The sequence below is a fragment of the Delphinus delphis genome, chromosome 8 (assembly GCF_949987515.2).
Source record: "Delphinus delphis chromosome 8, mDelDel1.2, whole genome shotgun sequence".
Classification (NCBI taxonomy): domain Eukaryota; kingdom Metazoa; phylum Chordata; class Mammalia; order Artiodactyla; family Delphinidae; genus Delphinus; species Delphinus delphis.
Window position 1 is genome coordinate 89,135,808 of NC_082690.1, and position 13,281 is coordinate 89,149,088.

The 13,281-nt window shown below is 38.7% G+C and overlaps 1 pseudogene; it reads left to right on the forward strand.

The window, feature by feature from the left end:
* The first annotated feature begins 418 nt into the window (after positions 1-418).
* The window catches only part of LOC132430299 (suppressor of SWI4 1 homolog pseudogene), a 31,321-nt pseudogene continuing 18,458 nt past the window's right edge, over positions 419-13,281 (forward strand).

Below are 13,281 nucleotides of genomic sequence, written 5' to 3' on the forward strand. Positions count from 1 at the left end.
GCTGGGGTGGGCGGGGCTGGGAGCTGAGGCTCGGGCTTCGGTCGCAGTGCAGGGAGAGGACTAGGGTTGGCGGCATGAACACAGCTGGCAGGGGGTTAGTGCGCCACAGCTGGCTAGGAGGGAGTCCAGGGAAAAGTCTGGAGCTGCCAAAGAGGCAAGAGACTTTTTCTTCCCTCTTTGCTTCCTGGTGCGCGAGGAGAGGGGATTAAGAACGCTGCTTAAAGGAGCTTCAGAGACGGGCGAGAGCCGCGGTTAAAAGCGCGGAACCCAGAGACAGGCATGAGACGCTAAGGCTGCTGCTGCTGCCACCAAGAAGCCTGTGTGCGAGCACAGGTCACTATCCACACCCCCCTTCCGGGGAGACTGTGCAGCCCGCCACTGCCAGGGTCCCGCGATCCAGGAACAACACCCCGGAAGAATGCATGGCATGCCTCAGGCTGGTGCAATGTCACGCCAGCCTCTGCCGCCGCAGGTTCGCCCCGCACTCCGTGCCACTCCCTACCCCCGGCCTGAGTGTGCCAGAGCCCCCGAATCAGCGGCTCCTTTAACCCCGTCCTGTTTGAGCAATGAACAGACGCCCTCCGGCATCTACACGCAAAGGCGGGGCCAAATCCAAAGCTGAGCCCTTGGGAGCTGTGAGAACAAAGAAGAGAAAGGGAAATCTCTCCCAGCAGCCTCAGAAGCAGAGGATTAAAGCTCCGCAATCAACTTGATGTACCCTGCATCTGTGGAATACATGAATAGACAATGAATCATCCCAAATTAAGGAGCCATGTGGATGAAAGGCTCTTGGTGCTGCAGCCAGGAGTTAGTGCTGTGCCTCTGAGGTGGGAGAGCCAACTTCAGGACACTGGTCCACAAGAGACCTCCCAGCTCCACATGATAACAAACGGCGAAAAACTCCCAGAGATCTCCATCTCAACACCAGCACCCAGCTTCACTCAATGACCAGCAAGCTACAGTGCTGGACATCCTATGCCAAACAACTAGCAAGAAAGGAACAGGGCCCCATACATTAACAGAGAGGCTGCCCAAAATCATAGTAAGTCCACAGACACCCCAAAACACACCACCAGACGTGGACCTGCCCACCAGAAAGACAAGAGCCAGCCTCATCTACAAGAACACAGCCACTAGTCCCTCCACCAGGAAGCCTACACAACCCACTGAACCAACCTTAGCCACTGTGGACAGACACCAAAAACAAAGGGAACTACGAACCTGCAGCCTGCAAAAAGGAGACCCCAAACACAGTAAGATAAGCAAAATGAGACGACAGAAAAATACACAGCAGATGAAGGAGCAAGATAAAAACCCACCAGACCTAACAAATGAAGAGGAAATAGGCAGTCAAAGAATTCAGAATAATGATAGTAAAGATGATCCAAAATCTTGGAAATAGAATGGACAAAATGCAAGAGACATTTAACAAAGACCTAGAAGAACTAAAGATGAAACAAACAATGATGAACAACACAATAAATGAAATGAAAAGTACCCTAGATGGGATCAATAATAGAATAACTGAGGCAGAAGAACGGATAAGTGACCTGGAAGATAAAATAGTGGAAATAACTACTGCAGAGCAGAATAAAGAAAAAAGAATGAAAAGAACTGAGGACAGTCTCAGAGACCTCTGGGACAACATTAAATGCATCAACATTCGAATTATAGGGGTTCCAGAAGAAGAAGAGAAAAAGAAAGGGACTGAGAAAATATTTGAAGAGATTACAGTTGAAAACTTCCCTAATATGGGAAAGGAAATAGTTAATCAAGTCCAGGAAGCACAGACAGTCCCATACAGGACAAATCCAAGGAGAAATATGCCAAGACACATATTAATGAAACTGTCAAAAATTAAATACAAAGAAAACATATTAAAAGCAGCAAGGGAAAAACAACAAATAACACACAAGGGAATTCCTATAAGGTTAACAGCTGATCTTTCAGCAGAAACTCTGCAAGCCAGAAGGGTGTAGCAGGACATATTTAAAGTGATGAAGGAGAAAAACCTGCAACCAAGATGACTCTACCCAGCAAGGATCTCATTCAGATTTGATGGAGAAATTAAAACCTTTACAGACAAGCAGAAGCTGAGAGAGTTCAGCACCACCAAACCAGCTCTGTAACAACTGCTAAAGGAACTTCTCTAGGCAAGAAACACAAGAGAAGGAAAGACCTACAAAAAGGAATCCAAAACAATTAAGAAAATGGGAATAGGAACATACATATTGATAATTACCTTAAATGTAAATGTACTAAATTCTCCCACCAAAAGACACAGATTGGCTCAATGGATACAAAAACAAGACCCATATATTTGTTGTCTACGAGAGACCCACTTCAGACCTAGAGACACATACAGACTGAAAGTAAGGGGATGGAAAAAGATATTCCATGCAAATGGAAACCAAAACAAATCTGGAGTAGCAATTCTCATATCAGATAAAATAGACTTTAAAGTAAAGACTATTACAAGAGACAAAGAAGGACACTACATAATGATCAAGGGATCGATCCAAGAAGAAGATATAACAATTGTAAATATTTATGCACCCAACATAGGAGCACCTCAATACATAAGGCAAATACTAACAGCCATAAAAGGGGAAATCGACAGTAACACATTCATAGTAGGGGACTTTAACACCCCACTTTCACCCATGGACAGATCATTCAAAATGAAAATAAATAAGGAAGCACAAGCTTTAAATGATACATTAAACAAGGTGGACTTAATTGATATTTATAGGACACTCCATCCAAAAACAACAGAATACCCATTTTTCTCTAGTCCTCATGGAAAATTCTCAAGGATAGATCATATCTTGGGTCACAAATCAAGCCTGGGCAAATTTAAGAAAATTGAAATTGTATCAAGTATCTTTTCCGACCACAACGCTATGAGACTAGACATCAATTACAGGAAAAGATCTGTAAAAAATACAAACACATGGAGGCTAAACAATACACTACTTAATAACGAAGTGATCACTGAAGAAATCAAAAAGGAAATAAAAAAATACCTAGAAACAAATGATAATGGAGACACGATGATGCAAAATGTATGGGATGCAGCAAAAGCAGTTCTAAGAGGGAAGTTTATAGCAACACAATCCTACCTTAAGAAACAGGAAACATCTCGAATAAACAACCTAACCTTGCCCCTAAAGCAGTTAGAGAAAGAAGAACAAAAAAATCCCAAAGTTAGCAGAAGGAAAGAAATCATAAAAATCAGATCAGAAATAAATGAAAAAGAAATGAAGGAAACTATAGCAAAGATCAATAAAACTAAAAGCTGGTTCTTTGAGAAGATAAACAAATTAGATAAACCATTAGCCAGACTCATCAAGAAAAAAAGGGAGAAGACTCAAATCAATAGAATTAGAAATGAAAAAGGAGAAGTAACAACTGACACTGCAGAAATACAAAAGATCATAAGAGATTACTACAAGCAACTCTATGCCAATAAAATAGACAATCTGGAAGAAATGGACAAATTCTTAAATAGGCATAACCTGCCAAGAATGAATCAGGAAGAAATAGAAAATATAAACAGACAAATCACAAGCACTGAAATTGAAACTGTGATTAAAAATCTTCCAACAAACAGAAGCCCAAGACCAGATGGCTTCACAGGCGACTTCTATCAAACATTTAGAGAAGAGCTAACACCTATCCTTCTCAAACTCTTCCAAAATATAGCAGAGGAAGAAACACTCCCATATTCCTTCTACGAGGCCACCATCACCTTGATACCAAAAGCAGACAAGGATGTCACAAAGAAAGAAAACTACAGGACAATATCACTGATGAACATAGATGCAAAAATCCTCAACAAAATACTAGCAAACAGAATCCAACAGCACATTAAACAGATCATACATCATGATCAAGTGGGGTTTATTCCAGGAATGCAAGGATTCCTCAATATACGCAAATCAATCAACGTGATACACCATATTAACAAATTGAAGGAGAAAAAACATATGATCATCTCAATAGATGCAGAGTAAGCTTTCAACAAAATTCAACACCGATTTATGGTAAAAACCCTGCAGAAAGTAGGCATAGAGGGAACTTTCCTCAACATAATAAAGGCCACATATGACAAACCCACAGCAAAGATCGTCCTCAATGGTGAAAAACTGAAAGCATTTCCACTAAGATCAGGAACAAGACAAGCTTGCCCACTCTCACCACTCTTATTCAACATAGTTTTGTAAGTGTTAGCCACAGCAATCAGAGAAAAAAAGGAAATAAAAGGAATCCAAATTGGAAAAGAAGAAGTAAAGCTGTATTTGCAGATGACATGATACTATACATAGAGAACCCTAAAGATGCTACCAGAAAACTACTAGAGCTAATCAATGAATTTGGTAAAGTAGCAGGATACAAAATTAATGCACAGAAATCTCTGGCATTCTTATACACTAATGATGAAAAATCTGAAAGTGAAATCAAGAAAACACTCCCATTTACCATTGCAACAAAAAGAAGAAAATATCTAGGAATAAACCTACCTAAGGAGACAAAAGACCTGTATGCAGAAAATTATAAGACACTGATGAAAGAAATTAAAGATGATACAAATAGATGGAGAGATATACCATGTTCTTGGATTGGTAGAATCAACATTGTGAAAATGACTCTACTACCCAAAGCAATCTACAGATTCAATGCAATCCCTATCAAACTACCATTGGCATTTTTCACAAAACTGGAACAAAAAATTTCACAATTTGTATGGAAACACAAAAGACTCCGAATAGCCAAAGCAATCTTGAGAACGAAAAACAGAGCTGGAGGAATCAGGCTCCTGACTTCAGACTATACTACAAAGCTACAGTAATCAAGAGGGTATGGTACTGGCACAAAACCAGAAAGATAGATCAATGGAACAGGATAGAAAGCCCAGAGATAAACCCACGCACATATGGTCACCTTATCATTGATAAAGGAGGCAGGAATGTACAGTGGAGAAAGGACGGCCTCTTCAATAAGTGGTGCTGGGAAAACTGGACAGATACATGTAAAAGTATGAGATTAGACCTCTCCCTAACCCCATACACAAAAATAAGCTCAAAATGGATTAAAGACCTAAATGTAAGGCCAGAAACTATCAAACTCTTAGAGGAAAACATAGGCAGGACACTCCATGACATAAATCACAGCAAGATCCTTTTTGACCCACCTCCTAGAGAAATCGAAATAAAAACAAAAATAAACAAATGGGACCTAACGAAACTTCAAAGCTTTTGCACAGCAAAGGAAACCATAAACAAGAGCAAAAGACAACCCTCAGAATGGGAGAAAGTATTTGCAAATGAAGCAACTGACAAAGGATTAATCTCCAAAATTTATAAGCAGCTCATGCAGCTCAATAACAAAAAAAACAAACAACCCAATCCAAAAATGGGCAGAAGACCTAAATAGACATTTCTCCAAAGAAGATATACAGACTGCCAACAAACACATGAAAGAATGCTCAACATCACTAATCATTAGAGAAATGCAAATCAAAACTACAATGAAATATCATCTCACACCGGTCAGAATGGCCATCATCAAAAAAATCTAGAAACAATAAATGCTGGAGAGTGTGTGGAGAAAAGGGATCCCTCTTGCACTGTTGGTGGGAATGTAAATGGATACAGCCACTATGGAGAACAGTATGGAGGTTCCTTAAAAAACTACAAATAGAACTACCATATGACCCAGCAATCCCACTACTGGGCATGTACCCTGAGAAAACCATAATTCAAAAAGAGTCATGTACCAAAATGTTCATTGCAGCTTTATTTACAATAGCCCAGAGATGGAAACAACCTAAGTGTCCATCATCAGATGAATGGATAGAGAAGATGTGGCACATATATACAATGGAATATTACTCAGCCATAAAAAGAAATGAAATTGAGCTATTTGTAATGAGGTGGATAGAACTAGAGTCTGTCATACAGGGTGAAGTAAGTCAGAAAGAGAAAGACAAATACCATATGCTGACACATATATATGGAATTTAAGAAAAAAAAATGTCATGAAGAACCTAGGGGCAAAACAGGAATAAAGACACAAACCTACTAGAGAATGGACTTGAGGATATGGGGAGGGGCAAGGGTAAGCTGTGCCAAAGCAAGAGAGAGGCATGTACATATACATACTACCAAACGTAAGGCAGATAGGTAGTGGTAAGCAGCCGCATAGCACAGGGATATCAGTTCGGTGCTTTGTGACCGACTGGAGGCGTGGGATAGGGAGGGTGCGAGGGAGGGCGACACAAGAGGGAAGCGATATGGGAACATATGTATATATATTACTGATTCATTTTGTTGTAAAGCAGAAACTAACACACCATTGTAAAGCAATTATACTCCAATAAAGATGTTAAAAAAAAAAGCACAACCTTAAAAATTATCTTTGTGATGCAGCAAAAGCAGTTTTAAGAGGGAAGTCCACAGCGATACAGGCTCTCCTCAAGTAATAAGAAAAATCTTAAATAAACAACCTAACCTACCACGTAAAAGAATTAGAAAAAGAACAACAAACAAAACCTAAAGTCAGCAGAAGAAAGGAAATAATAAAGATCAGAGAGGAAATAAGTAAAATACAGATCAAAATAACAACATAAAAGATCAATAAAACCAAGAGGTAGTTTTTTGAAAGGATAAACAAAATTGACAAACCTCTAAGCAGGTTCACAAACAAAAGAGAGAGGACCCAATAAACGAAATAAGAAATGAAAGAGGAGAAATAACAACTGATACTGCGGAAATACAAAAAAATCAGAAATACAATGAACAGTTTACATGCTAACAAACTGGGCAATGTAGAGGAAACGGACAAGTTTCCAGAAACATATAACCTGCCAAAATTGAGTCAAGAAGCAGCAGATAATTTGAACACACCAATCACTAGAATTGAAATAGAATCCGTAATTTAAGAAACAAAACAAACAAACCAAAAACACCCTGCAAACGAAAGTCCAGGACTGGAAGTCCTCACTGGGGAATTCTACCAAACATACAAAGAACTTATACCTATCTTTCCCAAACTGTTCCATAAGATTGAAGAGGCAGGCACACTCCCAGAATCTTTACAAGAAGCCACCATCACCTTGATACCAAAACCAGACAAAGGTACTACAAAAAAGAAAATTACAGGCCAATATCTTTAGTGAATATAAATGAAAAATTCTCAACAAAAATTTAACCAACCGAATCCAACAATACATAAAAAGGATCACACACCATGATCAAGTTGGATTTATTCCTAGGTCTCAAGGATGGTTGAACATAAGCAAAATCAATGGGATGCATCACATTAATGAAAGAAAAGACCAAAACCCACATGATCATCTCAACAGATGCAGAAAAAGCATTTGATAAAATTCAACATCCATTCAAGTAAAAACTCTCACCAAAGTGGGTAAAGAGGGAACATATCTCAACATAATAAAAGCCATTTATGACAAACCCACAGCCAACATAATACTCAATGGTAAAAAGGTTAAAAGCCTTCCTGCCAAGTTCTGGAACAAGACAAGTATGCCCACTCTCACCACTTCTATTTGACATAGTATTGGAAGTCCTAGTGACAGCAATGAGACAAGAAGAAAAAAATAAAAGGTATCCAAAGTGGAAGGGAACATGAAACATTGTCATTATATGCAGATGATATGATACACTATATAGAAAACCCTTAAGACTCCACATAAAAACTATCCAAACTAATAAATGAACTCAGCAAGGCAGTAGGATACAAGATTAACATACAGAAATCTGTTGCATTTCTTTATACCAACAATGAAATATCAGAAAGTAAAAAAAAAAAAAGTCCCATTTAAAATCACATTAAAAAAATAACCAAGGAGGTGAAAGACCTATACATTGAGAAGTATAAAACATTTATGAGGAAACTGAAGAAGATTCAAAGAAATAGAAAGATATGTCATACTCTTCAATTAAAAGAATTACTACTGTTAAAATGGCCATACTACCCAAAGCAATCTATAGATTTAATGGGATCCCTGTCAAATTACTAACGACATTTTTCACAGAACCAGAACAAATAATCCTAAAATTCATATGGAACCATACAAGACCCAGAATTGCCAAAGTAATTCTGAAGAAAAAGAACAAAGCAGGAAGCATAATCCTCCCAGATTCAGACAATACTACAAAGCTAGAGTCATCAAAACAGTGTGGTATTGGTACAAAAACAGACATATGGATCAATGGAACAGAATAGAGATCCCAGAAAGAAATCCACACATCTATGGTCAATTAATCTTTGATAAAGGATGCAAGAACACAGAATGGAGAAAAGACAGTCTCTTCAGGAAGTGGTGCTGGGAAAGCTGGAGAGCCACATACAAATGGATGAAGTTAGAACATTTCCTCACACCATACACAAAAATAAACTCAAAATGGTTCAAAGACTTAAATATAAGACCTGATACCATAAAACTCCTAGAAAGAACATAGGCAAAATGATCTCTGACATAAATTGTAGCAATATTTTCTTAGATCAGTCTCCAAAAGGCAAAAGAAATAAAAGCAAAAATAAACAAATGGTACCTACTCAAATTTAAAAGATTTAGCACAGCAAAGGAGACTGTCAACAAAATTGAAAGATAACCTAAAGACTGGAGAAAATATTTGCCAATGATGTGACTGACAATGGATTAATTTTCAAAATATACAAACAGCTCATACAACTCAATATCGAAAAACAAAAAACCCAATCAAAAATGGACAGAAGAGGACTTCCCTGGTGGTCCAGTGGTTAAGAATCCATCTAGCAATGCAGAGGATGCCAGTTCAATCCCTGGTCAGGGAACTTAGATCCCACATACCATGGGGCAACTAAGCCTGTGCACCGCAACTACTGAGCCCACATGCCACAACTAGAGAGCCCGTGTGCCACAACTACAGAGCTCACATGCTCTGGAGCCCATGGGTCACAACTAGAGAGCCTGCGTGCCACAACTAGAGAGAAGCCCATGTGCCGCAATGAAAGATCCAGCATGCCACAACTAAGACCCGATGCAGCCAAAACATTTAAAAAAAACAAGAAGAACTAAAGAGACATTTCTCCATAGAAAATATACAGATGGCCAACAGGCACAAGAAAAGATACTTAACACTGCTAATTGTTAGAGAAATACATATTAAAACTACGATGAGGTATTACCTCACACTGGTCAAAATGGCTATCATCAAAAAGTACAAATAATATATGCTGGAGAAGTTGTGGAGAAAAAGGAACCCTCCTACATTGCTGGTGGGAATGTAAATTGGTGCAACCACTATGGAAAACAGTATGGAGTTTCCTTAAAAATCTAAAAATAGAGTTACCATATGATCCAGCAATCCCACTCCTGGGCATAAATCTGGAAAAGATGAAAACTCTAATTCAAAATGATACATGTACTCCAATGTTCACAGCATCACTATTTACAATAGCCAAGAAATAGAACAACCTAAGTGTCTGTTGACAGATGACTGGATAAAGAAGATGTGGTACATATACATGATGGAATATTACTCTGCCATAAAAAGAGTGAAATATTGTCATTTGCAGCAACATGGATGGACCTAGAGAATATTATACTAAGTGAAATAACTCAGAGAGACAAATATTATATATCACTTATATGTGGACTGTAAAATATAATACAAATGAATCTATTTACAAAACAGAAATAGACTCACACACATAGAAAATAAAATTATGGTTACCAAAGGGGAAAGGGAGGGGGAATAAATTAGGAATATGAATTAACAGATACACACTACTACATATAAAATAGATAAGCAAAAAGGATTTATTGTATAATGCAGGGAACAATATTCAGTATCTTTTAATAACCTATACTGGAAAATAATCTGAAAAATATAATTGAATCACTTTGTTGCATGTCTGAAACTAACATAACATTGTAAATCAACTACATTTGAATTAAAAAAATGAGGTAGACAGACAGAAAGCAGCAGGTTGAGAAGCCATTTGTCAGTAGAGAGAGACAATTTAAAAATAACTGTTTAGGTTCCTGACAGCTTACTGTTTGCTCTTCCCACCTGTCTTGAGACCTTCTCTTTTACTTGGATTGTCTGAGTTTGCAGAATGTCTTTTCAACAACTTTCATTTTATACATAAACTAGTTTAAATGAGTTTCTATACTTTGACACAAAATAACCTTGACTAAAATACTGAGGTAGGAAAAAGAGGAAGAAACTAATACCTGTTAAACACTTCATTTAATCCTAAAACAGCCATGAAATATAGGCATTATTATCCACATTTTAATGGCAAAGAAACTGAGATTGAGAACATAGAACTTGCTTAAGGTCGAATTTTTATATATGATAGAAACATAAGTCTTTTGACACCATATTCCATTTTCATCACCACCTTACTATACAGAAAATATCCTTATACCACATAATGATGTGCTAAAATGAATAATTCAAGGTCATCTGGGGGAACTGAGAGGGGGCAAAGCTCATTGTATGTAGAAATGGTCTAATAGGGATATTATTATACAATAAAGAATATTTTATAATATGAGGTTTCTAATTAAAGAACAATTCTAAAAATACAAATAAACTCACTTAACAAGTATATGAAGATAGTCTAGAAATTTAGAATAAAAAGTTCCTGGTCTCCACGTTGTCCCCAGCAAATTTTGCTTTGCTTACTTTTCCTGTGAGGAATATTAAAACTTGAAGATTTAACTATATATTTTGGCAACTTAAAAGTCCTTTAGGGCCTTCCCTGGTGGCGCAGTGGTTGAGAGTCTGCCTGCCGATGCAGGGGACACGGGTTCGTGCCCCGGTCCGGGAAGATCCCACATACCGCGGAGCGGCTGGGCCCGTGAGCCATGGCTGCTGAACCTGCGCGTCTGGAGCCTGTGCTCTGCAACACGAGAGGCCACAACAGTGAGAGGCCCAAATACCAAAAAAAAAAAAAAAAAAGTCCTTTACATTTTCTTTTTAAATTTATTTATTTTATTTATTTATTTTTGGCTGTGCTGGGTCTTCATTTCTGTGCGCAGGCTTTCTCTAGTTGCGGCAAGAGGGGGCTACTCTTCGTTGCAGTGCGTGGGCTTCTCATTGAAGTGGCTTCTCTCGTTGTGGAGCATGGGCTCTAGGCACGCGGGCTTCAGTAGTTGCAGCATGTGGGCTCAGTAGTTGTGGCTCACGGGCTCTACAGCACGGGCTCAGTAGTTGTGGCACACGGGCTTAGTTGTTCCGCGGCACGTGGGATCTTCCTGGACTAGGGATCGAACCCATGTCCCCTGCACTGGCAGGTGGATTCTCAACCACTGCGCAACAGAGAGGCCCTTCTTTTCTTTTTAAAAGATAAATAATTACAAAACGCTATCTAGTTTTTGTTTTTGTTTTGGGGTGTGTGTGTGTGTGTGTGTGTGTGTGTGTGTGTGTGTGTGTGTGTGTTTAAGTTAGAAGATATTTCTTTAAAACAAGCTGTTTTGCACTCTGGAATTGTAGGTTGATTCAAAATATTTACTGCCATGTAATAGTAATGAACATTTTCCTGTGAGAACATATTGCTCATCCTCTAGAAGAGAGGTTTAAATATAATGCATAACACACACTGCTAGGGTGTTAGCATGATCAGGAGAGAACACAAGATCAAAAATAAAACAGAGTCTAGTCTCAATCTTCATTCTACTACTCAATAACTGAATTTAGACAAAGAACCTGAGGTTCAGTTTTTATCTGTACAATACAGAAGAAATACAACTAGGAATTGTTCTTACATCACTGGACGTATTAATCGCCTAATAGATTATTCAGATAAAGTAGCTGCTATGCAATGCCTGCTAGATGATGTAATGGCTAAGTATCCAGGGCTTGCAGCCAGAATAACTGGATTCAAACCCTAGCTCTGCTACTTACTAAAATGTGAGACCTTGAGCAAGCTATGTAACCTTGCTAGCTATATAACCTTGACTTCCTGAAATGCAGGTAATCTTAAAACCAACATTCAATGTTGTTTTGAAGATTAACTGATTACATCCATGAAGGGCATTTAAAATAATGCCTAGCACATAGTAAGTACTCAATAGATAAAGGCTATTTTTATTAGAACAGTGTATTTGCAATCTTCATTGCAAATGAACTTAGATACGTATCTGGTGCCATACAGGAGCCTACAGATATGATGACGTCTACGTGACATAATGATTCACTTAGCAGGAGCAGGGGAGTGAAGAGAGGGGAAGGATGTTAAAGGATAAAGACTGTGGTAGAACTAAGAGAACGTGTAGGTCAGCCCTTGCAAATGGAAAGCAACAAGCAGAGGAAGACGATCTTTGAGTAGAAGGAGATGCCAAGTATATTAAAAGCCGTTGTTGATGTTAACTTCTGCAAGGGTATGTAGAATCTCTAGCGACGGTATTCCTCAGATTATCACAAGAATGACCCCTGCCCTGATGCTCTGCTGCCCTTCTAGAACATAAAGAATAAAGTTTTAGGAGAGCAGACAGATCAACTTATCTCTAAATATCATTACCTCTACTTACCTTAAAAGCAAAAAGAGGAAACTACTTGGAAAATACTGAATGTGAAATACAGCCAAATTATAGAAAATTACTGGGGGCTTCCCTGGTGGCGCAATGGTTGAGATTCCGCCTGCTGATGCAGGGGACACGGGTTCGTGCCCCGGTCCGGGAGGATCCCACATGCCGCGGAGCGGCTAGGCCCGTGAGCCATGGCCGCTGAGCCTGCGCGTCCGGAGCCTGTGCTCCGCAACGGGAGAGGCCACGACAGTGATAGGCCCGCACACCGCAAAAAAAAAAAAAAAAAAAAGATGATTACTTAGTTTACATTTCTTTTCAAAGTTGGTCATATTTCCAAAACATGGTGAGAAAATTATCTCAGCTTCTACGAGGTAGTGGGAAATAGATAATCGAGGAGACTCAGGCAGATAAAACAAAGAACAACAAATAATTGGGGAAAATGTAATTTTTCATCATGAGGTGGAGTGATGTAGTAGAAAAAACAAATTGAAGAGAGATAGCTCAGGTTCAAATTTTGGGTAACCTAACTCAAATTACCTCAGCTTTCTGATCTGCAGTTTCTTCACCTGCAAACTGTGGATTTAAGTACATATAAAATGTGGATTTCAGTATATCAGAGAGTAGATATATGGTTAAATGAATTAATATGTATAAAGTACTGAGCCTATTGCCTGAAACACAGGAGGTTTTAAATACACTAGCTTCTTTCATCCCTCTCAAAGGCATTAGACACT